The sequence below is a fragment of the Gorilla gorilla genome, chromosome 12 (assembly GCF_029281585.2).
Source record: "Gorilla gorilla gorilla isolate KB3781 chromosome 12, NHGRI_mGorGor1-v2.1_pri, whole genome shotgun sequence".
NCBI lineage: Eukaryota > Metazoa > Chordata > Mammalia > Primates > Hominidae > Gorilla > Gorilla gorilla.
In genome coordinates, this window is record NC_073236.2 from 49,060,129 (window position 1) to 49,084,775 (window position 24,647).

General features: G+C 44.1%; 2 long non-coding RNA genes across 7 annotated transcripts in view; both read right to left on the bottom strand.

Annotated features, from left to right (window-relative positions):
* LOC129531685 (uncharacterized) overlaps positions 1-24,647 on the bottom strand; it is a 169,454-nt gene that overhangs the window by 118,860 nt on the left and 25,947 nt on the right. The window lies entirely within an intron of this gene.
* The window catches only part of LOC101152339 (uncharacterized), a 42,079-nt gene that overhangs the window by 16,202 nt on the left and 1,230 nt on the right, over positions 1-24,647 (bottom strand). The window lies entirely within an intron of this gene.

Below are 24,647 nucleotides of genomic sequence, written 5' to 3' on the forward strand. Positions count from 1 at the left end.
TTATTTGTTATGATTTTTTAAAAGTATTACTATTTTTATTATTAATCACTTTGGGATTGCAAAGTGTCTCCCAGTTCACAGGAGCTTTTGTACACATGGTTTCACCTAAACTTCAAAACTGTCCGGAAAGGTAGGAGAGGCAGATTCATTCATTCATTGGTTGAGTTGCTATTTGACACATGCCCACTTGTTATCAGGGCCCTGGGCCCCTCCCCCATAGCATCGCTGCACTAGTGGAACCAGCCCAGAGAGAGCACAAGACTACGTGTGGCAGGAAAAGAAGGAAAGAAAAAAAGACACGCAGAGTTTTCTTTCCCTTTCCTGAGTCTAGCTTACTTTAGACTTACTTTCCCTGTTCCTCTAGCTCCCACCAGGCTAGGATGGGGCCATAGTGTCCCCAGGCTGCCCCCCAACCCCATGCCCACCCCCTCTCCTGAACTACTCGGCACTTCCTTTCCTTCCCGCCCCCACCGCTCTGCCCTGGAAAGACTGGGGAGGCCATCTGTGCCGTTTCTTCTCCCAGACCAGTGGTTAACAGAACTCCCAGAGGAGGCTCCTGTGTGTGTGCAACTCTAATAGCAGGATTTCAGGCCTCATTTCTGGCCAAGGCAGTGCGGAGGTGACCTTTGGCGACAGGCCTATCTCATTAGCGTGTAGCCTACAAGATTCCCCCAGGGAGCTCTCGGATGGACTGTTTCTCCTGGCCTGAGGTCTTCCCCTGCTTGGCCTGAAGTCTCACTTTGAGGGAGTGGGTGGCTGTGGTCATGGGGAAGGCTGGGTGGGTAGGCTACCTGCAGCAGCCCCTCTTGGACCCCCCAGGTCGTTGTAGCTTTCCATTCCTTTACACGCCACCAACAGGATGCCTATCGCCCACCTGGGGGGAGCAGAATCCTCTTGGAGTCACTCCACAATTAGAAAAATAAAAGTTGTACTTCTGTTATTTGCATCTTACCTTGGTTTTCTTTTCTTTCTGAAGACTAACATATTATGGGTGGTTTCATTATTTAACTTCTTTTTTTTTTTTTTTTGAGACGAAGTCTCGCTCTGTTGCCCAAACTGGAGTGCAATGGAGCGATCTCAGCTCACTGCAACCTCCGCCTCCTAGGTTCAAGCAATTCTCCTGCCTCAGCCTCCCGAGTAGCTGGGACTACAGGTGTGCGCCACCATGCCCAGCTAATTTTTTTGTTTTTAGTAGAGACGGGGTTTCACTATGTTGGCCAGGCCGGTCTTGAACCCCTGAGCTCATGATCCGCCCACCTTGGCCTCCCAAAGTGCTGGGATTACAGGCATGAGCCACCGTGCCCAGCCCTTCATATTGTTTTTTAAGAAAAAAATATAAAAATGCTGTCTTTGATCTTTTTTTAAAAAGCAATTTTATGTATATTGGCAAAAAATAAAAAGGTAGAAAAAAGGCAACAGGAGAAATAAGAAGGAAAAGGAGGAGGAAAAAGAGGATGACAAGAGGAGAAATGGTTTGGGATGAGACAAAAAAGGAAGGGTAAAAGTTAACATAGAAACTGACCTCATTCAGAGAGACCCTAGAGGAAGACACAGCCTCCCTTTGGACTCAGATGCTTATTGCATAGAATATTTTAAAAGCAATTGGAGAAATTAAAGGGAAAAGGTGCTTTGGTCCCAGACTTTCACTATTCCATGGAGCACCATCCTTTAATTCTGGGAAAAGTTGCTCTTACCTTGTTATAATAGTTTCACTTTGGGCCCAGCACAGTGGTTCACGCCTATAATCCCAGCACTTTGGGAGGCCGAGACAGGCAGATCACCTGAGGTCAGGAGTTTGAGACCAGCCTGGCCAACATGGCAAAACCCTGTTTCTACCAAAAATACAAAAAAAAAAATTTAGTCAGGTGTGGTGATGCGTACCTGTAGTCCTAGCTACTCGGGAGACTGAGGCACTAGAATTGTTTGAACCCGGGAGGCAGAAGTTGCAGTGAGCTGAGATCACACCACTGCACTCCAGCCTGGGCGACAGAGTGAGACTCTCTCTCAAAAAAACCCAAAAAGTATCGCTTTGTGTACCTAGCACGGTGGAGGACTGTTTTAAAAGCAGGTCAGAAGATGAAGCCAGTAAGACTTACTGTAGGACTGTAAGCACAAAACTGAAAACCCCTGCTATGGAAATAAATCTCTGCCTCTGAAGAACAAATCCAAAGCGATGACTCAGGGAGGCAGCAGGGGGCATCCTTCCAGGCACTTTTAATAAACTCTAGTTTTAATGGAAAATATTTCAACAATGGTGATAATTCTGCAATTTATTTGCAAAGTCAAAAAATGTTGTTTTTTTTTAAAAAAAAATTCACCTATTATGATTTTCACTGTAATTCTTAGTTGTGACTCCATAAACACTACCTCGCAGTAATAGAGAGGCTTTTGCCGGGACACTGACTGTGAAGTTTGGGAAGCCATAGTCCTAAGGTGATAAAAAGCCCAACTTCAGGAACATAAGTGTAGGGGAGCTTCCGGGCATCCAGCAGTCCCCAATTCAGGGCAGGTCTTGCTAGTGTCAAACTCAGCTTCCAGGACTCTCCTGGTGCTCAGAAGATGCTCTGTAAAAAAACTCCACCACCATTCCTCAGGCCAGCAGCCCCAGCCTGGACAAATGTACCATCCTTCATATTCCACCACTCTCAACACACACCCTGTTTGCCTCTTTCTTCTTTCTGTTCATTAGCTTTTTATTCTAACCTTCTTTGCAATGTCAATGAAACTGGCATGCAGCTTGTTTCTGATAAACCCATTTCACACTCGGATGGACACTTCCCTGTTTGGAAGTTTATTTCTAATATTACATTCCAGGACGTCCTCCCTTGGTTTCGCCCCATTACTCTGGTTACCCTTCTTTAGAGCATGTTAAATACTTCTTTTACCTCCTGGGTATCACTAACCTTCACACGTGTGAGAGTTATGGTCTTTTTCCTGCCCAAGCTCCATTCAAGCAACTCAACATTCTTAATTCTTGAGAGCTTTTTTTTTTTTTTTTTTTTTTCACGAAACTGTTCTTGGTGACTTTTCCTTCACTTCGGGTTCTCCTCTTTCCCTTCCTTCCATCTAGGTGTCCCCAGCTGAATGTGTGTGTTCACTTTTAGAAGGGGCCTGGGATCAGGAAAATGCTTATCAGCTTAGAGGAAATATACATTAGCCTAAAACGCCCCATTGGTTGAATTACAAAAGTAGCCACAGCAATAGCCTGGAATAAGCCTGACGTTGAATGTCGTATTTCAGGCTTCACGTTGGGATCGTATGCAATCTACAGTTATAAACGCATCAGAAGTATGGCCATCCATGCCACGCTTTTCTGAATGGTATTTATTTCACATGGGCAGTGGATGGGATTTGATAACTGTTTTCTCCAGCAAGATGATTTTAGAAAGTGAAAGGCGAACTGGCTTTTTTAGTTGTGGCACTGCCTCATTTGGAAAGAAAAAGTATGTCATGCTTTTGTTTCACTGAGATGCCATCACACGCTCAGACATTTGTGGTTCCATGCTCAGGCGATATCTTCATTTTGCTACCACTTCCACACACGATTATTAATGCTGAAAATGGGCACAAATGTGTTAAAATAAAATTTCACAGCGGTGTAGTGTTTGCTGTCAGGAAGTAGGTAAATGGTCTACAACTGGGACAAAAGTTTGTGTGGAATTAAATATAATTAGTGTTAATTCCACTGGGGTGGAAGTTTTAAAATATATCAAATATGCTCAAGAACTTTTTGTATCATAAGGGATACATATTAGAGTCAAAAATAAAGACAGCCCATAGAAAAGGTGTGGGAAATGATACTCCAAGGCCATAGAATGGCTACTGACATTTGTTTTGTGAGCCACCTACAAAAATCATGTAGATAATTCTCACATACATACTTCCCTTAGAAAAATGGTGCACTTACAAATAGTAGATGCAAATGAAATCTAAACTAAGGTTGCAAAAGCACAAGTAGACCCTCCCAAGCTCAAAGCTCTCATAAAGCCATGGCATCTACATGCTGTGAAAAGCCTCGTGCTGTCCTTTTGAGCAGCCAGTGTTGCTGCAAACTGCCGGGGACCCACTTAGTTTCAAACATGATTTTTCCCCTGAAATAAAGGCCTCCCATCTAATGGCACGCTGAGGTCACGGGGCACGGTGGAACCAGTCTGTGATCTGGGAGCCTGCCCCCAGAGACACACCAGTGGAACTCGTGAACCGTCTAGATTAAAGGATTAAAACGTCCTTACTGCAGGTCTTTATCATGAAGCCCATCTAATCAGTGGCACGTTTACTCAGAATAAAGAATGGCCCCTCTAAGGGAGGGGGGAAGGCAGCAAAGGGTCAGCAAGGAGCCCTGTGTGGGGGTCCTGCCGTCTGGGTTCCTGTCATTAAGAAAGCACATATTCTTTGAGTCTCCACTCCTGAATCTGTAAAACGAGAGCTCTGGACTCCAGGGTGGCTCTTGAGATTGTGTTTCTCCCTATAATTTCTATAATTCTTTGCAAATCACAACTAGCTTCTCACTTTATTATGCATAATGATTTAAATGCCCTGTTTCCATGAATGTGTATTCTTTTATTGTGCTAAAATAGGCATAGCATAAAATTTACTATTTTAACCATTTTTTAAGTGTACTCTTCAGTGGTATTAAGTACACTCACTGTGGTGTAGCTATCACCACCATCCATCTCCAGAGCTTTTTCATCTTCCCAAACAGAAACTCTGTTCCCATTAAACAATAACTCCTCATTCCCGCTTGCCTCCAGCCACTAGTAACCACTACTCTAATTTCTTTCTCTATGAATCTAACCCCTCCAGTTATCTCATGTAAGTGGAATCCATACAATTTTTTTTATATTTACAAACATCCTCAGCATGACAAGGATTGAACAAGATTACAGTTTTATTTTGTTTGTAATATGCTGTCCCTTTTCTGTCCTGTCCTGATACATGTAAATGGCACTAAAACAGAGTGGCCCTCTCCAGGGCCGTTGGCATGATCAATGCTTTCACAGATTTAAAAAATGGAAGCTGAGCCCCAAAATCTAATTGCATAGAAAGCATTTGCACAGGGACTGCATCCAGTGAGAAGCATCAATTTTGGTACACTCAAAGACACACTTTTAAAATCAATATTTTAAAAGTCATATCAGAAGTAAGATAAACCAGGCTGCTATCTCAACCCTCCGTGTGTACTCTGTACATGATGTCTCTCTCACCACTGAGAAAAGCTATGCGTAACAACAGGAAACTGATCACAGATCCCAACATCAGCCCCGGTGACTGTAAGTAGAAAATACAATGAGTAATTCCCCTGAAAATGAGATGACTGAAGTTGATTATGTATTTGTTGTTTAAAAATAAAAAAGAGTCAACAAGAATGGGAGTGGGGTGGGGAGTTTTCCATGTTAACAGAAATGGCAAGTTTTATTTTTAAAATTTATCTGTAAATACAAAACAAGTGAGAAAGACACCATGTGTCATTTGTTTTTGTACAGCAAGGAACTACATGCAGCTTGCTAATTTTCTCAATTTGTATGCTACAAAGTGAACTGCAGCATCACAAAAATTAATTTCATAGCCAAGCAAATATGAAATACGAATTTCATAGGTAAGCTTTTATAAAATATTAAGTTATGGGCAAGCCAATATAAAATATTGATGTCATACAGTATGAGCAAATATGGAGATAAAAATCACTGACCCAGATTATGAATTGTTGATTAAAGAGCATTGTTTACCAGTTTGTAAGTATATCAGCAAAATGTATGTGTGGGCATATGACAGTTCTAATTTGAAATATAATTCTAAATCATATTTACCTTTGATCTGAAAATACCTGATAGTGTGAAAAAACTAAGGCTTGACAGCCAAAACAGTACAAAAGTCAAATGCTGCATTTTAATTCAGAAGTGGGCAAATGTCAACTTGTTTTAATTTCTGAAACCTCTCCTTTTGGGGCTATTGTTACACATTTGATATTGAAAAGAAATTGAGGTCAATCAACCAATATTATTTCTCTTTTTTAGAAGCCTCAGAAAGTTTGCATATATACATATATATGCTATAAGAATATACAAGTGTATATAAAAACATAAAATATTACAATAAAGAAGAAAATTCATTACAGACTTCCTAGGGAAAGGGGAAAAAATCATGTAGAAAAGCAAATCTTGATTTGGCATAATTAATTGTAGGGTTTCTTAATTGTGTGGAGGGAAAGGTTGGAGGAGTAAATATGTATCTATATTTACAGAAGAGAATGGATCTTTCAAGCCAACAACCCAACACTAAAGTTCTAAAATTACACCACCCAAGTCCTCTACTGTTTCCTTCTTTTGGACAAAAGCAAATATTGACCAGGTGCCAGCCTCGAGCCATTTGAGGCAAAGGCAGCCGTTGTGATGGGCAAAGCCACAGCCTGGCCACACCGGGCCAGGCTCCACGTCCAAACCCGCTTGCATCGTAGAATTTTGAAATTAACAAGTCACCAGACCACACACCAAGCAAGGAGTAATCACTTCACAGAGAGAAAATAACTATGTTTAAAATGAAAGCAAGATCAACACTGGCCTAAATGCTGGTAAAATGACCTTGAGGGATGTTCCAAATTGAAACGGATCAAATTAGTTTTCAATCCACTCTAAAATATGAAATGTCAAAAATAAAAATATGCTGATGAGGCTCAGCGCGCTGAAGTTTTAAAATGACTAAAACGACATCTGTCATGGAAATCCCTACAATTTTACAAGAGAATAAGAAAGGCTATTTTAAACGGTGCTTAGTCACGTTGCATTTTTTTGGTAGTAATGTCCAAACTTTCCTGTCCCGGTGGCAGAACCCATGAGCATGACCTCCACAGGATTCTGGGGCAGTGGGGGTGGGCAAGTTCCAAAAATACCGCTCACAGCTCACAAATGACGGCTGGTCAACTCACATTTGACTGTGAAAGCCACAGTGCAGGAGCGAGGACGGACTAAAATGTCTACAGGAGAAGGTAGGGTGTCGTGTTCTAGAAACCCTGGCAGCTGTGGGTGAGCACAGAATTTTCTAATGAGTAAGACTGAAATCAGTGAAAATGCCTCAGCATTAAAGGGAAAAATAACTTATCTGCTGTCTAACCACGGAGCTCAGGCATCTAAGAAAAGCCTAAATAATTCATGAAAACTGTGCCCAAATAGACAAAAGGAGCTCACTGCTTCTTGCAGAATATTTAAACCTGACTCAACTTTGGGGTTTTAATCCAAATATCTTAATTTCACATTTCATTGCTGGAACATTCCATGTTGTATCAGGAGCTGACTTAGGTGGGTGAAGTTCTTAACCCTGAACAGAGAATAAAATGTTAAAAATAGTAATGAGAGTGCCGATACCTCCATAGACAACCCTAAAATGTGTAATGTGTTCATGAAACACACTGCTCACCGTCTAAAGGAAAGGTGGTTAATCCTGGGCAATTCAGGTTTCTTTGCAGCTATGCCATGGAAGGTCCCTTAAACGCAAGACTCAGCATGGAAACCTCTTTCACTCTGGAATCCTTCTCCAGAACTTGGGTGAAGGTTCACACACTTACATCTACCCCCATGCTTCCCCAAAAGGGCTAAACCCAGAAAAGCCTTTCCCGGATGTCTAATTGGTGACAGCCTATTATGCCCAAGGGGTTTACTTTTCTCCAGGTGCAGAATAACAGAGGAGAGATTTGTTTACTCTCTCCCTTTTTTTTTTTTTTTTTTTTTTTTTTTTTGACATTAACAACTTTGTTTAATGGCCTGGGAGCTTGAGCCGGTCAGATCCCTGGAGCAGGGTCCACACACTCAGCCCTGGACTTTCTCCCACCTATTCCAACCCAGCCTCACACTCCTATAACTGCATTCCTAGCCTTTTCTTCCCGTTTTTAACACTGTGCTTCACCTAGTAATCAACATAAAAACAAAGCAGATAGAAGGACAGGCCTAGGTCAGGCAACCGTCTGGGGTAATACAGGTGTCACAGCCACAGGCCAGGCTTGACTGGCACAGGTCTGGGGAGCCTCGGGGCAGCCTGGGTGGGTGTGAATTAACAGCCTGGAGGTGGTGGGAGGGGGCATTCTGTGTGCCTCTGGGGAGGGGCGGAGGTGAGGTGTTCTCTTTGTCAGGGACCCTTGGATCTGCTGGGGACAGAGCCTGCCCAACTCCCTCCTAAGCAACTTCTGTTTCTTCTGCTCTCCCTTCCTGCAACCTGCACTCCTGCTTCCTACCTGGCACTACCAACTGTGGGAAACCCAAGTAGGTGGCACCATAGTGGGGGGCAAAAGGCAAAGCCTTGGTCGGGTAGGGGGGCATAACTCCAGGCCTAGTTCTGCAAGCCCTGACACAGAGGCAGGATGCTTACAGAGGAGACAAAAAAGCAATGCAGTGCCTTGAATAACAACTGGGGTGGCCCCACACTGCCACTGACAACTGCCCCTCAATAACTAGTACACCCTAGTCTTTCTAGCTTCTGGGCACTCCTAGAAACCAGAGCTTCCAAACCCTTCAGTTCACACAGGCCAGGACTTGCTGAGGGCAGGGGGCGGGGGAGGAGGTGAGGGTTGCTTTCAGGAGTATCTGTTCTTGCTCCCATAATCTTGCAGTGGATCACAAAACTGAGTAAGTGTTGCTATGGTTATTAAAGTCATTCCTTTTAAAAAAGAGCAAAACATGGCAGATTTTCTTAACAACTTGTTCAAATGGCAAGAGTCCCGGGTTGTAGCTAATTAAGTGTGCTAAAGATAAACACAAGATCGCACATTCCTATTAAGATTGTTTGCTCCCGGTTCTTTTACACACACACACACACCACTTTGAACATTCAGGGGAAATAATAAATTCTTATGCACTCAGCATGAGGAGTAAAGAAGAAAAATATATTTTCCATAGAAATCACCTTACTTCACCTCCTTTAAATTCTACAACTTGGTTCAGGACAAATAAAGAGGAAACTACTGGAATGTGTGAGCAGGCCCCACTAGCTCTGAAGGCAGAGGCCTCAGCAGGAGGTGAGCAGCTGCAGAGAGGCTCAGGCAGGCGGCCCTGGGCAGCCTCATTTCTTTATTAACACCACCACCTACAGGGACTGCTTTGAATAGGATGGTGTGGTGTGGCCCATAAAGCCTTGCAAGAAAAACAACATTCAGAACAATTGCACCACATTTTTTTTCAACTTCCTGTTTATTAGTATTTTATCTAAGAGCAGAACAAAAGTCTGTATAAATGGGAGAAAATAAAACAAATGAATGCACTGTTAAGGCCTATTCACAATGCACACATACAACAACTTGTCAAGTGCATTATGTCTTTTAATTGAACCCACCTCAGACCTTCAAATGTCTCTGATGACAGAGATCAAGAGGAAATAAATGGAATTTGTTATTTTATAAGAATTATATATAATTAATTTTTTAAAAAATAAGTAAATGGGCTTGTTTTCAGCACAACTGTATGACAGTATTCCTTGCTACACTGTATAAGTCAACATCTTATCAGTAAGAATTTGTATTTTGCTAGAAATACGCATGAATATAATGAAAATGCAAATGTCCCCCTAATGTTTGGTGCAGAGCTTGATTGTGTAAGAAAAGGAAGAAAGTATGTAGTCAAGGTGTGGGCAACCTTTGAGGTTCTCAGCCTAAGAGGTGGACAAAGGGCTGGTGACGCCTCCACTGGAATCCTTCCAGCAAAGTCATGAGGTCATTACGAAATTGTTAGTGATGTCTGTGAACTCTGCTTTTCTTCCTTAACCTGCCTGCCATGTTGTTCTTTGGGCTTCTTCTCTGCCTACTTTTCGAAAGGTTCAGGGCCAATGAGATAGAATGAATGAGTGGCCATAGGGCTTCCACTGTTGACCTTGATGGCCACATTTTCTCTTGAAAGCAGCCCGTACAGTCTGTTTTTGTGGATACTTGTGAATCAAAGGGCTGGGCCTTGGCACAGTTCCCTAGGACCCTTGCTCTTTTTTATCTATGGCTATAAATACCACTGAGTCTCATTTATTTTGAGTAGTTTTAACGTCATGTTTCCCTATTTGAGAAGGACGCCTAGACATTTGGGATTATCAACTTGGGGAATTGCCTAAGATTTTTTTTCTATGCCCTAGTAATCAGGAATTTTGTTATTATTTACTCTCCATATCTCAGTCTCCTATGACATTAGCGCGTATGGCCTTGTCTAATTATTCCTGATACCTATTACCTCGTTCACATGAAAATAAGAAGTCAATAAGAAGAGGCCTCCTCTTGTATAGCGTAACAAGAAACATATCTGCAGATAGAGACGGCATAAATCAAAGCTGAAATGTGAACTTAGCACTGGTCAAGACCAGTTAAGCTAATCAGAAACAGATTGCAAATGCTCTAGCAGAACAAATACTGTCTTTCTAAATGGCTGAAAGTGCTGTGAGGGACTAAAACTGAACAGAACAATCACAACAAACAACAAAGGTCACCAAATAATAAAGCAGCCATCATTTGTGTGCTGGTAGTAAACACTGAGAACTCACTGCATGTGTCTTGGACATGGGAGATGAAGAAATGTGGGGTTGGTTTTGTTTTGCCAAGGGGCATTGATTAACCCTAACCAGTAGTCAGATCTAGGAAGGGGACCCTTCCTGGAGAGAACGTCTCTATGGAATTCATTTTTTATTTTTTGGTAATTTTTTTAATTGACAAAAACTCTATTACATTTACTGTGTAACATGATGTTTGGAAATAAGCATTAAGGAATGGCTCAATTGAGCTAATTCACATATACTTATCTTTTATGGTGAAGACAATTAAAATTTACTCTCAATAATTTCAGAATACAATACATTGCTATTAACTAGAGTCACATGTTGTACAGTAGATCTCTTAAGTTTATTTCGCCTATCTATCTGAACTTTTGTATCCTTTGAACAATATCTCCCCATTACCCTATCCCCGCCAATGCCTGGTAACCACCATTTGACTCTCTACTTCTGTAAGTTCAACTTTTTTCTGTATCACGTATAAGTGAGATCATGTGTTGTTTCTCTTTCTGTGCCTAATTTATTTCACTTAACGTAATGTCCTCCAGGTTCATCCATGTTGTTGCAAATGTCAGGATTTCCTCATTTTAAAAGCTGAATAGTATTCCATTGTGTATATATGTGTGTGTGCTGCATTTCTTTATCCACTCATCCACTCATGGACACTTAGGCTGGCCCTGTGGCATTCTTGACTGGCAAACATAGAGGAAGCTTTAACCACTAACTTCTGCTAAGGGAGGAATTGTTCCTTGGGCATAAGAGTAGACAAAACATTTTATCAGCATCAGAAAGTATTTTGGGGCCGGGAGCAGTGGCTCACACCTGTAATCCCAGCACTTCGGGAGGCTGAGGCAGGTGGATCACGAGGTCAGGAGATCGAGACCATCCTGGCTAACACGGTGAAACCCCGTCTCTACTAAAAATACAAAAAAAAAATTAGCCGGGTGTGCTGGCAGGCGCCTGTAGTCCCAGCTACTCGGGAGGCTGAGGCAGGAGAATGGCGTGAACCCAGGAGGCAGAGCTTGCAGTGAGCCCAGATCGAGCCACTGCACTCCTGCCTGGGCGACAGAACGAGACTCCGTCTCAAAAAAAAAAAAAAAGGTATTTTGGGCCAGGAGCGGTGGCTCACGCCTGTAATCCCAACACTTTGGGAGGCCGAGGCGGGTGGATCACCTGAGGTGAGGAGTTCGAGATCAGCCTGGCCAACATGGCAAAACCCAGTGTCTACTAAAAATACAAAAAAATTAGCTGGGCATGGTGGTGGGTGACTATAATCCCAGCTACTTGGGAGGCTGAGGCAGGAGAATGGCTTGAAACCAGGAGGCGGAGGTTGCAGTGAGCCAAGATCACGCCATTACACTCCAGCCTAGGTGACAGAGCCAGATTCTGTCTAAAACAAACAAACAAAATGCTGGGAGCGGTGGCTCATGCCTGTAATCCCAGCACTTTGGGAGGCTGAGGCGGGAGGATCACCTGAGGTCAGGAGTTCCAGACCAGCCTGGCCAACATGGTGAAATCCTGTCTCTACTAAAAATACCAAAAATTAGCCGGGCATAGTGGCAGGCGCCTGTAATCCCAGCTACTCGGGAGGCTGAGGCAAGAGAATCGCTTGAACCCGGGAGGCAGAGGTTGCAGTGAGCCGAGGTCGCACCATTGCACTCCAGCCAGGGCAACAAGAGCGAAACTCCGTCTCAAAAAAAAAAGAAAGAAAGAGAGCATTTTGAAGCCACTCACTGACTTCACTGACTTCACTGATAGGATGCACAGAATAAGTCAGAAAGGCAAAGCTCCCGAGTCTGCTTCACAGAAAGGAAATGTGCATGCACGAAATAAGAAGTCTTTCTCAAACACAAACAAACAAAAAGCAACTCCCTGTGCTGATAAGGAAGGAGCTAGATGCTGGGAACCAGGAGCTGGGGCTGCTGGGAGGACGGGGGAAGAGGCATGAGGGCAGGTGTCTGAATAGGAACTGTTCTGCTACCATCTCACACAGGGGATGGAATGATGGGCATGATGCCTAATTTGCAAGGGGTGATCTTGAAAAGCCACTGAGATCCCTCTCCCAGGAAGCTTACAAAAGGAAGAGCGAGTGTGACAAATAAGTGAGAGGTGTCAACTTGCAAGTCAACAAATGCCTCCTTTGCACACCAATATGCTTAAATTTAGTGGGTCACCTATGTCACTGAGTAAAACCTAGTGGACATCTGTGGCTTGCTTTCCTACTGCCCCATTAGCAAGCTTCATAACTCCACCCTCAGGACAGGGGTGGAGATAATGGCGGGTAAATTAATGAGTACATCACAGTCCTTTATCCACTGTGATTGGCTCATGTGTAGGCATGTGACCTCGGCTGGTCCAATCAGGGCGAACCTCATACCTTTTACAGGAATGCTGTGACAAAAGTTTTTCCTGCTGGATTTGGACCTGAAAGGACAAATGGCAGCCACCTCGGGATCATGAGGGTTGAGTTTATTTGAGAATGGGGTCAAAGCATTAAAAACTGGGCCAGGAGGAGAAGACAGAGCTGAAATATCTTGACTTTATTTTGAGCTGTATGTATGACGCCCTTTTCCTAGATTGTTCACTTACATGAGATGGTAAAACTCTGGATTTTGCTTAAACCACTTTGAATTGAGTTCTCCGTCACTTGTAACCAAAAAACTCTTTTTTTTTTTTTTTTGAGACGGAGTCTCGCTCTGTCGCCCAGGCTGGAGTGCAGTGGCGCGATCTGGGCTTGCTGCAAGCTCCGCCTCCCGGGTTCACGCCATTCTCCTGCCTCAGCCTCCCAAGTAGCTGGGACTACAGGCACCCAACACCACGCCTGGCTAATTTTTTGTATTTTTAGTAGAGACGGGGTTTCACCGTGTTAGCCAGGATGGTCTCGATCTCCTGACCTCATGATCCTCCCACCTCAGCCTCCCAAAGTGCTGGGATTACAAGCATGAGCCACCATGCCCGGCCAACCAAAAAACTCTTAATTAAATCAGAAATGCCTTTGCAATTATATACTACCCACCCCTAAAGAAGAAGGTTTTTACAAGTGTAGACGACTCCTCCTTCATATAGCCCTCAGTATTATGCAACAGTCCATCCCGTTTAACTAAAGTCACAGAAACGTATATACCAAAAGATCCAATAAAATGGAGTGAAATGCAGCTCTCTTAGTGCATCTGCTCCTTAGCATTCTGAGAGATCCTACTCCCAGTGATATTACCCCAGGCTGTCAAGGCGGGTCCCTCAGATTGTCTTTTATAATTGCACAACAATTATAAGGAAAATTAAAGTGGAAGTTAAAGCATCCAGAAAGAAAACCAGATTAAATGACTGAAACAACAGAGGACTAAGTAATGACAAGAGATGGCATAATATCATCATTAGGCCTCCTTCCATTTTTAACATTATTTCTCATTCAGCTTTTTTATAAGACACAAATTTCTTCAACTCAAGCAATTTATTTTGCTTCAGGCTCAGTGTTCTTTCCTGCAGAATCTGACCAACTAGGATAGAATAATGCTTGAAGAGCTCTGGATTTTTATATTATAACAAATAATTATGTATAGGTTTCTTGACATTACTGATTTCTCACTGAGGTTCAGAATAGCTCAGCATACATAATAAGGGGTTTTAAGAGGTGTTCACCCTGAGTACACTTAGAAATAACATCCAACTTTGATCAAAGTGTACTTTTTTAAAAAGTTCTTGATACTGTAAGCTTTGATTTGCTTCACAGAAACACCTCTAACTATAAGGGTAACTGCTGAGGTTTGACAGTTCATCTGCCCTGATCTTTCATTCATTCATTCATCATTGTGCAGCACTGAGTTTAAATAAAAAGAGCCATGTTATTGGGCTTAGAATTTAACATGAAACCCCGATCCATGCAAGCTAAGGGCCAAGGGAGGAATGCCAGCTAGCCTCCTACAGGCAGTGGCTGAAGAGCTGAAGAAACCTAGTGGCCAAGTCAGGCCACAGAGTTCGTTGAGCCTCTGCTGCCCATGGGCCTCCCCCTTCCTGGCATCCTGGGTCAATGGATGGATTCTGACTGTGGAGGCCCCCAGTTCAGCCTCTTTTCATACCCCTGGGGGTTATCTGCAGTGCTGCAGCCCCTTGGTGGGAGCCTACTTCTTGCACTGGGGACACCTTGGTCCCCCTAAAATCCCACATACCCTGTGGAACTCCATGGGTGTGGATTCTGAATTCCTTAGACACCAGCTCGTTCACTCTCATTTTACAGGTGAAGGGAGTTACTCTCTGTCCAAGCAGATCAGGGCCTCCACGGGCTTGCCTCCCAGGCAGAATTCCAATTTCCTCGTCCATCAGAGGTCCTCATCTTCTCCTCTAGGAGAGAACCCTGATATAAAAGGGAGGAAAGATTCCCCTCCATGTTTCCAGTGCCCATTGGTTATCACTAGCCACAGTCAAGCCTTCTTATGACTCCCAGTCCCATCTGACTTGCTCAGAGCTCCGGAGCCTAACATCCCTGTCTTCCTGAAACATTGCTTAAGCCATGGGATTTTCCTGCTCGAGGACCCACAGAGCTCCCTACTGGCTCCAACACAGAGTTGACATTCTTTGCCCAGGCTGAGAAAGACCTCTGTGGTTTGCTCCTACCCTAAGTATGCAACATTTCCCTCTTCTCATGAATCTCTTTGTGCTTTTATTCAACAAAAATATGTTGAGCACTGGATTATTAGTTTGCTTGAGCTACTATAACAAAGTATTAGAGACTGACGACAGAAATGTATTGCCTCACAGCTCTGATGGCTGGAAGTCTGAGACCAAGTTGTTGGCAGGGTGGTTTCTTCTGAGGCCTCCCTCTCTCCTTGGCTTGTAGATGACCGCCTACTTGCTATGTTGTCACATGGGTCTTCCCTCTGTGTATGTCTATATCCTAATCTCCTTTTTTTTCTTTTTCTTTTATTATACTTTAAGTTCTAGGGTACATGTGCACAATGTGCAGGTTTGTTACATATATATACGTGTGCCATGTTGGTGTGCTCTTAATCTCCTTTTATAAGGACACCAGTCATATTGAATTAGAGGCCACCCATATGACCTCATTTTACCTTAATTACCTCTTCAGAGACCCTTTCTCCAAATATGGTCACATTCCAAGGTACTGGAGTTGGGGTGGCACCATACGAATTTGGGATGGGACACAATTCAGCCCTTAACAAGTCCCAATATGATGCCAGGGAATGGGGAAGGGAGGAGAAAAAGGGACATAGAAGGGGACAGAGATGGATAAAACATGGCCTCTGCCCTCAGCAGACGAAACTCTACTGTTCACACAGGAGGATGGCGTGATTTTCTCCTTGCCCACCCCAGCCCCGGCTCCTGCCTCTGTTGGGCGGCCTCTGATGCTTCACTTCCTCCTCTATCTAATCAGTCTTTCAAGGCACAGCCTCATTCCCTTTCTCAGGAGTCCCCCCTACTGGCTTACCCTCCCTGAGTCCCTCCTGGACTTCCCTCAAGCGTATTACCTCCTCCCTGTGCTATCCTGACCACCCTGTGAACTTCTCCATGGAGCAGCTACCTGGATGTCTAGTGCAAGGCTGGGCATGGTAGGCATCAAGCCAATATTTCCTTCTCATGGGATAAAACATGTTTCTCCTTTTCTGCTTTCTGTCTGATAAAAGCCAGCAAACGGCACTGGGGGGTGTCTGGTTCCTCCACCACTTGTCTGCGTCTTTCAGATAAATATTACCTATTTCATCATGTTCTGAAATGCAAAACCTTTCTAGTATCAGTAAGTGAAATCCCCAATCAGCATACCATGATGAAATATTCTTCTAAGTCTCATATTTTTACTCGCTTTACACCCAGAGTTACGTGTGTGAGAGGTGACATTTTACTGTGTGGGACAGGAATGCCATCCTCACTGATGTTAACCATGTCACACTGGAATGACATCTGAGAAGACGAGAAATAACCAGGGGCCTTTAAAACTTAATGCATCTTGAGGCCGGGCACAGTGGCTCATGCCTGTAATCCCAGCACTTTGGGAGACCGAGGTGGGTGGATCACTTGAGGCCAGGCGTTCAAGACCAGACTGACCAATATGGTAAAACCCCATCTCTACTAAAAATACAAAAATTAGCCGGGCGTGGTGGTACACGCCTGTAGTCCCAGCTATTCGGGAGGCTGAGGCACGAGAATCGCTTGAACCCGAGAGGCAGAGGTTGCAGTGAGCTGAGATTGCGCCACTGCACTCCAGCCTGGGCAACCGAGCAAGACTCTTATCTCAAAAAAAAAAAAAAAAAAAAAAACAAAAACTTAATGTATCTTGAAATGTAAACAAATTATCTTGTTTTACACTTTTCTTTTACTGTCATCAGCAATAAATGTCACCTGATATGTGTATCCAACACTGTGCCCCAGCCCTTTCTTGCTGAGCTAAACATCAGCTCTTAACTTTGAACATGCCCTAGACTCACACAGACAGACCCTCAGAGGTCTTCTCTGTGCTCCCAGAGTGCTTTGTTCAGAGTCTGGTTTAGTGGCATGGTAATTAAGAGTGTGCACGTTGGGATCTAACTGTTTGACTTTAAATCTACCTGCTGTGTGACTTTGGACAAGTTACATAACCTCTCTGGGCCTCATTTTTCCTCAAAGCCACAAAAAAATCACTGAAAGGCATTGGGGGCATCTGGTTCCCAATGTAAGGATGAAATAAGATAATTCAGATAATTAACCTGGCCCAGAAGCTGGAACTTTTTGGCCCCCAGGAAACATGAGTGTTAATATTCACATTACCTTTCCCAACTATCACTCCTTCCAAACTGTGAACTTCCCCAGGACAAGGGCACTATTCCTTAGGTGCCTGGGACATAATAATCACACAGCTAATGTTTGTGGGAAAAAAAACACATGCAATGACTCAATTCTACTTTTAAAACTGGCTTTTCCTCCTCATTTTAAAATGTAACTTGCTCACCTTAGGGCCTTAAAAAATATGTAACAAGAAGAGTAACACAGACCAATTAAAACTTTTAAGTTAACTAAATGAAACCCCCCAGCTCCTGTCTTTGGGCTTCATCCATAGGTTTTCAGGGCAAACACCCCACAAATGCCAAACAGATTTGCACATGTGCTAATTATCTACTTTTCACTGTTTCCCATAAAATAAATACTTTCAAATGCAAAGTTGACTGTGAAAAGTATATTAATTATAGAGAATGAAAAGCAGTACCATGATGTTCATCCTGAGGCCAAATGAACGATGATCAAAACTTCTAACTGAAAATTCCTGGAGAACACCTTCATCGGCAGCATATGCCATCTCCTTGCGGCTCTCCCAGCCAGCACTAAAGCCAGGCTCCAGGCTGTGAGGCTCACCTTAGCCTGAGTCACCATCCCCCACACTCCCTGAGAGTAGTTATGTTTTTATTATCCGGTAATTAAAGATAAAACATAGTATAAATTGAATTACGCATGTAAAAGCATTTGTATTATTTATATCACAAGAGTCCCAATATCATAGAATACATAAATGCTAGAGCCACTTGTGATTTTTGTTATTTACAAAGGCTGACAGGCAGGTGGATTTCAGCATCCCTGCCAACATGGTGGGATCTGAGGCTGCCAGGGTGGGAACCACTCCTCAAGGAGAACATTCCCTGTGTCTACCAGCCAACTGGTAGACACATTCCCTGTGTCTATCCAGGCCAACTGCTGGCTGAAGAGAGAGCAAAAAGAAACATGGCTATGAAGGGCTTCTGCTCTTACAACCCTATAAGGAGTATATATTTTACACTGGAAAATCTGATCCTTAGAGCAAGCCAGTCCTGTATCAGCATATAGTCCTGGTATTGTCCAGAAAAAATAAATCGTCTTGCTACTTAGAGACATTAGCTAGCCAAACGCAGTAGAATCTACAAGATCACATAGTATTCAAATTATTATTAACCAAAAATGCCTTGTAGTACTTTAGGGGTACAGAGCAAGCAGAGAAAAGGTGGTGGTCCATGAAGTGCCCTTTGTAACATTCAGAGCTGAGCTGTCCCCTGTAACTGGGCACCATCCCCGCACTGCTCCTTGGGTGCTGGGCTCTGAAACACTCCAGCTGACTCAGAAAATGATTCTCGGTGGGGGATGGAAATCAGGAGCTCTTTATTTTTTATTTTTTATTGTTTTTGAGATAAGATCTCACTGTGTCACCCAGGCTGGAGGGCAGCAGTGTCATCACAGCTCACTGCAACCTCGACCTCCCTGGCTCAAACCATCCTCCCAACCTCAGCCCCCAGAGTAGCTGGAATTACCATGCCACCACACCTGGCTAATTTGTGTGTGTGTGCAGGCACACGCGCGCGTGTGTGTGTGTACGTGCGTGTGTGTGTGTGTGGAGATGAGGTCTCACTATGTTGCCCAGGCCGGTCTCAAACTTCTGGGCTCAAGCAATCATCCCACTTCGACCTTCCAAAGTGCTGGGATTACAGGCGTGAGCCACCATGCCTAGCTATGCTCTTTAGAAATGATTTACTCCCATTTTTTGAGGTTTGCCATGTCACAGAAAATGAGACCCCACTGAGAGATTCAAATGTGCGGGAAGAAAGAACAATGTGTGCTTCTTCACAGGGAGAGAGCAGGGAGCCTGCAGCCCGCCTGAGCTGCAGGTGCTTCAGCTGGTTTCACACTTGCTGTCCCCAGCCCCTGCCCCTGGCCAGACGCCGGCCTCTGTGGGAGGCCCGGAGGGCACCGTGCGTTGGTGCAGGCCTTCGTGGGCAGCAGCGCTGACGTTTGGAAACAAGGCCCCACCCACACAGGCTGGGTTTCAGTTTCACCAGGCAGCAAACACCATTATGCAAATTATTTTCCTTGCTCAATTCCCCATCCCCCATCACTGTCTTACATATTCATTCTTCACTCTGAAGTTAATGTACACAAGAGGCCAACTAAGGATTTGCATCCTATTTACTTTAAAATGCCCAGGTGCAATTTTGAAACAAGATTCTCCTTTCAGAAGGGCAATCACGAATATAAAGTAGAGAATTAGTAGCAGTGTCAAGAGTAAAGCCCTGAGGCTAATACCAAACTTCTAACATAAATGGAGTGTTGAAAGGCACATGCCAGGAATTATATAAACCGAAGGAAAAAGACAACTGGGGGGTGTGTTCCCATGCATTCGATTTGGTCCAAGGAGAACCAGGCCCACGGAGAGTGGACAGACAGCCTCGGGCCCCTTCAATCTACACATGTCAAGAATACCTGGGTCTCATGGGGTTTAGGAAAACGAATGTCTAGTTCACATTCAGGTCACGTTCTAGAAATTAGGGCATGCAGTCATTTTATCTGCATTATGTGTGATTCATTTGCAGTTTAACTCAAGTGATTTGAGGTATCAACTCAGGCAAAAAAATTCCAAACCCAGAAACAGTGTTAGTAAAATTTGTAGGGGGTGGAGGGTGTGAGATGGGGTGCACAAAGCTATGCTTTCCTTTCCTGTCATGATAAATAAATTTGTTAGGGATATGTTTATATGAATTTAGACCTGAATAATTCCATGCAGCTGTAATCATTATTTTATTTATGAGATTCAGATAATCGTAGTGAATAATTTTGTAGTTGTTTCTAAAGAGGCCAAGGGTTTCTATCAGCAGACACACAGAAGGAACCATTTTTAGGATGGTAATTTCTATTTCCCTCAAAAACATTCTTCCTTGGTCCCCACTTATACTCAGTTTCATTTTTCAAGGCGGATTGCAAGGTTCGTGTAAAGCTCACAGCTGCAATGAAGTCACTGACAAATCTGTGAATTACCCTGAGTGCAAAGACAAGCTAGTTCATTTATAAACACCCCTTAAAATAATAGTAAACTAAACTGCAGGTGGGAAACCTTCATAAGATAAAAACTCAGACACACTGTCCCTTCTCGGAAAGCCCCGGATAAGAAGTAAACAATGCCAACAAGTCCCTTAGTGACTTGTCACTCCACTTAAAATGGCCTTTATTAAGAGTGATGACCTCCGCCTTAACTGTAAGACCAACCAACTCAAATGTAAGTCAAGAACAAGAACATATTCCTTGCAGGGGATTCTGTGCCAACTCATTGATGATTTGCATCTCTGTGAAAGGTCATGGCTAGGAGGCCAAGTTGAGGAAACTTGAACAGCTAAAGTACACCTGGGCTGTCTGCTAATTACCTGCATCCTAATTACCTGTCTGCTATCGCTGCGTGACGTGCAGAGCCATGAGATAGGATCTGTCTTCATTTATAGATCATAAAAAAACAAAGCTTTAGAGAGGTTAAGTAACTTGCCCAATGAAAGCAATTTCTTCTGACCCTTGTGCACAATTATGTCTACAAGAGAACACCATATACACATATTGCCCAACCTTTGAACACCATTTACTCAAGAATGGCTTTCCTTTCCCTGCCATGCACAGGCAGGCTTGTGGTTACCCAGTCCTTTCTGGTCAGTGTGGATACATCTGCTGGGTTCAGGGGTGTAGGGTTAGGGATCTCACTGCTTCCGCACACCAAAACTGTTCTCCAACAGCTCAGTCAATAAAAACAGCTGATATCGGGGCAGGGGTGGAGTTCTTGGTTCAGGACTCTTCTAATGTCCTGGACTGCAGAAAAGCCCTTGCCCTTACCCTGGATAAACACCTGAGAATGCTTGTCTCCTTCCCACTCTGTAGGCACTCTTGTCCTCTCCATTCCCTTCCTTGCCTCCTGAGGAGCTTCTGTAGCCCTAGGCTGACGTGGGGAAGGGAGAAGGGTCCCCTGCACCCCTGGGATGGGAACATGAATGAGTCTGCCCACCAACCCCTATGAAATATGCATACCTGTGCTCAAATTACGGGGCCATCAGTTCTGCTAGTCTCAGAGCCCCCTAGGGAGGGCGACCCAGCTTTTACTGGACACCCAGGGACTTTCCCTGGAACCTGCTGTTGTGAGCGTTTCTGAGGTGTAGACAAACAGCTCCCCCACACACCTAGCCAACAATCCACTCTCAAGGTGGGAAACACCATTCTAAGGACTCGCATTAACCCATCTGGATAACCCAGGGTAATCTGGAGCAGAGGTTGAAACCACTGAATGGCTCAGGTACGGTAGAAAATGCTTCTGATTGATTGTTTTGGACATCGCTGCTATTGCAACAGAGAAAGATCAAGCCCCATCACCTAGAAGGGATGTCATTCTTTGCAACAGGAAAGATAGTTCAGAATACAGCGCCAATTATTCCCAGAAAAAAAATACCATTTGAAACACTACAAATGAAATTGAGTTATATAAACCCTCTTCCTCATCCTTTCCAAGGAGGGTGGATTCTGCGGATGTCAAGGGTGACTGTGGCAGACTGGAAGGGTGGGAAAGAGATCAAATTAGAGAAAACCAAGGGAAGAGCAACTGCCAGCCACCTAGGAAAAAGGAGAGAGGCCTAGGTGACACGACCCCGAGTTGGAGAGAAAGACACACAGAGGGGTGAGTCAGAGGAAAGCTACAGAAGGGTGTGCTGGGGACAGGCGTCAAGAGGTGAGGCTGCCTCAGGGAGAGGAAGCACGGGAGGAGACCTGGCCCAGGAGAGTTTCAGAGGCTCCACCCAGCAGTGTGCAATAGTACCTCCTCCCCCAAGAAATCAGGATTGTGCAGGAAACACTCTGCTACTTCTCAGTGGCCACTGGAGAGCTCTGAACCCAGCCCAGGGTCAACTGCCCGGCACTGTCAGGCAGTTCCTCTGACTCCGCAGCATGTTCTAATTGCAGTCACTGTGAGTACACTAGGCAATTTTGCACCCTGCCCCAAATTCCTAATTGTAGTAGGAAGTTAAACTGGAGCATTTTTTTAAATTGCTCAAACAAGTCTTTAGGAATTTAAATGTATTTACAGAAATGTATGTAAGTATGTTTACATACATTTCTATAAAAATATTCTTGTAAGTAAATGTTATTTATATATACTGCACATCTAATGATGCAATTGGCTTCATGACTTTAGATATTAGAGATTAGGGAGTTTCTTGGTCAGGACAGTCAGGAAGAAGGGATAGATGCTTAAAGAAATTGGCAGAACTGCATGGTAGAAGTCTGATAGAAAGGGCTTGAGTGAAACCTGGAAAGACAGTTCATTAGGGAAAAGGTGCCTGCTGCCTGTTGGGAGCCAGTGCCTCCCACATAGTGGTGCTCAATGCACTGTGGAACTCAACAGAGCCCTGGCAAAGCACGCTCCGGGACTCACAAATCTGAATGGGTTAAAAGAGAAATAGAAGAATTTGGTCGTGAGAGAAAACAGAACTTCTAGACTTCTATTTTATCTATATTTTCTGTCCAAGAAAAAAAACATTAATACTGAGAAGGAGACTGTTAGTCAGAGTTCTCCAAAGAAACAGAATCAATTGGATGTGTGTGTGTGGGGGGGGGGGGGGGGGTGGGTGTGGGTGTATGTGTGAGAGAGAGAGAGAGAGAAGGGCGAGGAGGGTAGTGGAGACTGAGTTGTTTAAGGATTAGGTTCCCACAATGGTAAGGGCTGGCAAGTCCAAAATCCACAGGGCAGGCTGGCAGGCAGAGACCCCAGGAGTCCCTGTTGCAGTTCGGGTCAGCTGACAGAATCCAATCTTCCTTGGGGAGGTTCGTCATTTTCTTTTCTTTTCTTTTTTTTTTTTTTTTTTTTTTGAGATGGAGTCTCGTTCTGTCGCCCAGGCTGGAGTGCAGTGGTGCCATCTCAGCTCACTGCAAGCTCCGCCTCCCGGGTTCACGCCATTCTCCTGCCTCAGCCTCCCGAGTAGCTGGGACTACAGGCGCCTGCCACCACGCCTGGCTAATTTTTTGTGTTTTTAGTAGAGACAGGGTTTCACCATGTTAGTCAGGAAGGTCTCAATCTCCTGACCTCATGATCCGCCTGCCTCGGCCTCCCAAAGCACTGGGATTACAGGCGTGAGCCACCGCGCCCAGCCCATCATTTTCTATTAAGGCCTTCAACTGATTGGATGAGGCCCACCCACATTATGACTCTGCTTTGCCAAAATCTACGGATTTAAATGTTGATCTGCTAAAAAGTGCCTTCACAGAAACATCCAGGATAATGTTTGACCAAATATCTGGGTACCATGCCCTAGCAAAGTTGGCACATAAAACTAACCATCACAAAGAGACTGACATTGTGTGGGGCAATTGAAGCCCAGGAGAGGGTGGGGAGTATGAAACGGCATCCAGGTGATGACAACTGAGTTCTGTTTCTGCCCAGTGGCCGGCAGTCCAGCAGTCAGGAGCTGAGCTCTAAGAATCACCGCCACAAACTTCTCAGGAGTCCATAAGACACCAGCAATTCTGGTGGCTTAAAGGGCTAGAAGGTGGCTCCGTAAACCCTGAACCTTGTATTTACCTTTGACAAGATTCTAAGATAGATTGCCACAAACATGCTTTAGAAAACCTTAGGAAAGGCGCCGGGCGCAGTGGCTCACATCTGTAATCCCAGCACTTTGGGAGGCTGAGGCGGGTGGATCATCTGAGGTCAGGAGTTCAAAACCAGCCTGGCCAACATGGTGAAATCCTGTCTCTACTAAAAATACAAAACTAGCCAGGTGTGGTGACAGGTGCCTGTAATCCCAGCTACTCGAGAGGCTGAGGCAGGAGAATTGCTTGAACCTGGGAGGCAGAGGTTGCAGTAAGCTGAGATAGCGCCATTGCACTCCAGCCTGGGTGACAGAGCAAGACTCCATCTCAAAAAAAAAAAAAAACCAAAAAGGTAGGTAGTAGTAAGTTATGTACTTTTGGGTACAAAAAAAAAAAAAAAAAAAAACAAAGAAACAAACAAACAAACAAAAACCCACCTAACTTCATAAGTGTAAAATATGAGACTTTTATGTGTGTGTGTGTGTGTGTGTGTGTGTGTGTGTGTGTGTGTGTGTGTGTGTGTGTGTGCGTATTTGGTTTTTTTGTTTTTTTGTTTTGTTTTGTTTTGTTTTTTTGAGACAGGGTCTCCCTCTGTCACCCAGGTTGGAGTACAACGGCGCCATCTTGGCTCACTGTAACCTCTGCCTCCCAGGCTCAGCGATCCTCTCACCTCAGACTCCTGAGTAGCTGGGACAACAGGTGCGCACCACCACACCTGGCTAAGACTTTTGTGTTTTGTAGCAGAAATTAATGGGGAAAAATGTTATGGAATTCCGTCATTAACAGAAGTGTATTGTAGCCACCAG